Genomic DNA, 4,992 nt, shown 5'->3' on the forward strand with positions numbered 1-4,992 from the left:
GTTGCTGGCTACTATAGAAAAGAGGGATGTCCCAACCTCCTGACACCCACCATTCACGTATTCGTAGATGTTAATAAGATCCCCCCTCAGTCTTCTCTTCTCCAGACTAAACAGCCCCAGGTCCCGCAGCCTTTCCTCATATGAAAGATGCTCCAGTCCCCTGATCATCTTGGTGTCCCTGCACTGGCCTCTCTCCAGCAGTTCCCTGTCCCTCTTGAGCTGAGGAGCCCAGAACTGGACACAGGACTCCAAATAAGGCCTCACCAGGGCAGAGGAGAGAGGGAGCAGAACCTCCCTCAACCTGCTGCCCACACTCTTCTTGATGCATCCCAGGCTGCCATTGGCTTCTTGACCACGAGGGCACGTTGCTGGCTCATATTTAGCTTATTATCAACCAGCACTCCCAGGTGTGTCTCTGCAGAGCTGCTCTCCAGCAGGTCTCCCCCAGCCTGTGCTGGTGCAGGGGGTTGTTCCTTCCCAGATGCAGGACTCTGCACTTGTCCTTGTTGAACCTCAGGAGGTTCCTCTCTACCCAACATTCAAGCTGGTTGAAATCTCACTGAATGGCAGCACAGCCCCTGGGGAATCAGCCAGTGCTCCCAGTTTGGTGTCATCAGGGAACTTGCTGAGGGTCACTCCGTCCCCTCATCCAGGTTGTTGATGAAGATGTTGACCAAGACTGGCCCCAGAACCCATCCCTGTGGAACTCCACTGGCCACAGGCCTCCAACTCCACTCTGTGCCATTGATCAGCCCCCTCTGGGCTCTGTCATTCAGCCAGCTCTCCATCCACCTCACCCTCCACTCATCCAACTCACACTGCCTGGGCTTTCTGATGAGGATGCTGTGGGAGACAGTGTCAAAAGCCTTGCTGAGGTCAAGGTAGATGACATCCACTGCTCTCCCCTCATCTTCCCAGCTGGTTTTGCCCTCATAGAAGGATATCAGGTTAGTCAAACTGGATTTCCCTAAGGATTTCATCCTTAGTGTGCTTTCCCCTTAACCTGGTGTCTCCCAAGCTTCAGAGCAGTGCCTTGGGGGAAGAGGCATGAGAAATCCGAGCCTAGAAGTGACAAAAGGTGATTGAAGGCAGGGGAGGGGTGAATGGCTACATGCAGTGGGAGGGAAGACAGCAGACCAAAGAGGAGGCTCAGAGATGTTTGACAGCCACTGTAAAACAGCCCCCATCAGCCTTCTGAGTCAACAGCCTTTCTTTCAAATGCATGATGATGCTGTTTGGGCTTAAAAGGCCAGATCTTGTGCAGAAGTGAAACATCTCCTGATGCCAGTGAAGGCTCCAGAGGCTGCTGCTGTAGAGCTTGAGCAGCGTGCAGGGGGCTGGGCTGGCTGCAGGGGCTTGTGCCTGCCTGATGCCTCAGGAGGTATTGCTCATTAGAGACTTTTTTATCTGTTAAAATAAGTCTTTAATCCTGCAGTACAGTGCAATTACTACTCTGCTAGCAGTGCCTTCACAAAAAAGACAAGGAAGGGGGGTTTCTAACCATGGTCAGCTCTGTGTGTCTTGGGCTGTTTTGGCAGTAGGCACACAGAGTGTCACAGTGAAGCTCTGTAGGAGCCAACATCCCCTCTCCAGGTGCTGTATTTGCCTGGAACAAGACAATATTAAATGAACAGTCTGGCTCTCAACCAGCTCTCTCTCCTGAGGCAGGGTGTTAGTGAGCTGCAGCAGCAATGCCCTTTCCCTACGCCAGCGGAGATTTCCCTCCCTCCCTGTCCCTCTTAAACAAGGGCTGTCTGTTGTCCTTGCACTCCAGGGTGAGGAGCATTTTTAAAGTGCTCTTCCAGGAGCTCCCAGAGTGCTGTGTCAGTGTATTATCTCCCCTCCATGGCCTGGTGTGCTCCGTGCTGCTCACGCGGATGGTTGGGAGCAGAACGCAGCACCGAGCTGACCTTGAGCTGCACCCCAGCATCTGCCTGCTGCCATTTCCAAACTGAAGGCTCCCTGGGATCTCAAGCAGTGAGGAGATCAAGCTCTGCATGCTCCACCCCTCCTTCACAGCCACAGAGATCATTTCTCTTTATATGGTGGTGGAACAGTAGTGATTTTGCACCCGGTTTGAAAATGCTTTAATTGCTTAACCAGGGGTAAGTTGAAAGTCTCAGAGAAACAATGAGAGAGGCCCCTTGATTGGACTTAATGATGTCTGTTTGAATCCCTCTGAAGCAGATAAGGTTGCATGCATGAAATCAGACAAGCCTGGGGGTTGGTTTGAACAAAGGTGATGCTGCAGAGTCCCAGAGAAGGGGGGTGGGCGTTAATGTGGCTTTAAGTGATGTTTCTGCTGTGGTGTCTGTCCTTGCAAGAGCCTGGTGTGGCTCAGGAAAGCTGATGTCCTTACCCAAAGGATGGTGGGACATGGAGAGTGCTAACACTTGCAGCTCCCACCCTGGCACTGTGTCCAAGTCCTGGCCTTGTTCCTTCCTTAAATCCTTCATTCAGCCAGGAAGGGGCTGCCCTTCCTCTTGGGCTTTCTTCTTCCAGCTCATCATGCACCCTGGCAGAGAGGAGGAGGAGGAGTATTCCTTTCCTAGTGCCTGTCCCATCACTCAGACAGTGTCTGTGTAACCTCTCTCCTGTGCATTTTGGTAAATGAGCCACGAAAAGCAGGAGGAGGATTGGGAATGTCCCCAGGAATGGGAATGGGAGAGGGTAAGAGGGCAATTGATGTGTTTCCCTGACAAGCATTGACTCTTTCAGGAATGTACCAGTGAGATGAACCCCCCAACAGAGGCTCATGGGCCTGGCTGAGGAAAGACTGCTTAAGGAAAGAAATCTACAAGCAAACCCCTTGTACTGAGAGGGCAAGATCTTGAGCATAAAGAAAGAGGTTAAATCAGTGCAGAGTTGGCAACGTTACATGTTTATTCTCACTGCCACAGAACTTCAAGGGAAAGGTGAGTGCTTCCTTGCTAATCCCTCAGCCTGTGTCCCCTGGATGTGGCCAAACCCAATGGCACTCAGTTCAGCTTCAAGCAGTTGTCAGCCTGTCTTGCCCTGTCCTGCCCTGCTGGCAGAAAGCACATTCAAGTGGAGGAGCAGCTCGTCAGGTGCCCCCTGGACTCTGGCAGAGAGAGCTGCAGAGCTTTCCTGGAACCAAAGCAGTGAGGGCTCTGAATAAAAGCAGTGTAGTGGTGCTTCTAACTTAAACTGCAAGTGCACAGAGGAAAGAAAAGGACAAATAGATGCTCCTTCCTGGCTGAGCCCAGCAGGCTTTGTGCCAGGGCTGTGTTTGCAAAGGCCTGGAGAAAGCAGGTGGGGATTCTGCTTTTAATAATCCTTCTGTGCTGGTGAGGTCTGCAGCATCCTCTAGTGATGACTTGCACCTTCTAAAGAAATAGAATCACAGAGTCACTGAGGCTGGAAAAGACCTTTAAGATCATGGAGTTAAGCTGTTAACCCACAGCCACCACTAACCCACATCCCTCAGCCCCACAGCTCCATGGCTTTGGAATCCCTCCAGGCACGGGGATCCCACCACTGCCCTGGGCAGCCTGGGGTGGGGAATTCACTTTTCTTTCTGCTGTAATCCTAGAATCATACAATGGGGGGGTTGGAAGGGACCTTTAGAGCTCATCCAGTCCAACCCATGTGCCAAAGCAGGTCCCACCTAGATCAGGTCACACAGGAACGTTTCCAGGTGGGTTTGGAAGACCTCTAGAGAAGGAGCCTCCACACCCTCCCTGGGCAGCCTGGGCCAGGGCTCCCTCACCTCAGCATTAAAGTTTTTCCTTAAGTAGAACTTCTTGTGTTCCAGCTTTTGTCCATTACTCCTGGTTCAGTCACTGGGCACTGCAGAAAAAAGACTGACCCCATCCTCTTGACAAACACATTGCAAATACTTGTGTTACTGAGCTCCCCCCTTCAGTCTCCTCCAGGCTGAACAGCCCCAGATCCTGCAGCCTGTCCTCAAAAGGAAGATGCTCCAGTCCCCTCAAGCATCTTGGTGGCCCTGCACTGGCCTCTCTCCAGCACTTCCCTGTCTCTCAGAACTGGACACAGGGCTCCAGCTGAGGCCTCAGCAGGGCAGAGCAGAGGGGCAGCACAACCTCCCTGTCCCTGCTGCCCACACTCTGCTGATGCATCCCAGGATGCCACTGGCTTCTTGCCCACGAGGGCATGTTGCCACCCAAACAATTCTGTGCTTCTCTGACCCAACAGACACGAGTTGTTTGGGGTTTCTGTGTGAGGGTAGGTTTGGTTGGGGTTTTTTTTCCCCAATCCTTAGATGTGCCTATCTCCTGCACCCTGCCACCAGCCCAAACCTCCCCAGTCCCCATACCCAAGCAGGCAACACCCTGCAGCCCTCACAGATCTAAAGCATGGCTCCACATGTCCTTCAGGCCCCATCCCCTGCCCCTGCCTGTGATTTGCTGCTTTGGCAGAGAGCAGAGGAGAGCTCGTGTCCCGGCTCCCCCGCTCCCTGCCCATGCTGTGCTCTGCAGCTCCAACTATTCTTACACAAGCAGCAAGTTTTTCCCCTTTTGTTCCTGCTAAAATGCAGCCTATTTATTGTATTTTTGGGGGGGGTTGTTTTCCAGGCTGTTCCTCTCCTGCGTCAGGATTGTTCTGAAGTCCCAGCCCATCCTCCCAAGTACTTGAAGTCCCTCCCGGCTTGGTATCACTTGCAGCTGTAAGAAGCACATCTTCTATTCATGCAAGTAATTATTACAAAAATATTTTGAGCAGTACCAGGCCTGGGACAGATCCCCAGGGATTCCCAGACTGTCTCTCTCTCTCTCTCTGTCTCTTCAGCTTCCCAGTGGATCATAAATAACTCCTCCAAGCGCTGTTCCTTCCTCGCAGCGCTGCTTTCCTCCGGCGCCGTGTCATCCGTCCCTGCCACCTCTCCTCCTCCAGCCATGCCAGCACAGCTGTGCTGGGGATGTGGGGATGAGAGCAGGGGCTGCCCTCTTCCTTTAATTGGAACTCCAGCTTGTCTGTCTCGAGCTTCTGGGTGTTGGGTCTTACCCA

The sequence above is a fragment of the Colius striatus genome, chromosome 5 (genome assembly GCF_028858725.1).
Source record: "Colius striatus isolate bColStr4 chromosome 5, bColStr4.1.hap1, whole genome shotgun sequence".
Classification (NCBI taxonomy): domain Eukaryota; kingdom Metazoa; phylum Chordata; class Aves; order Coliiformes; family Coliidae; genus Colius; species Colius striatus.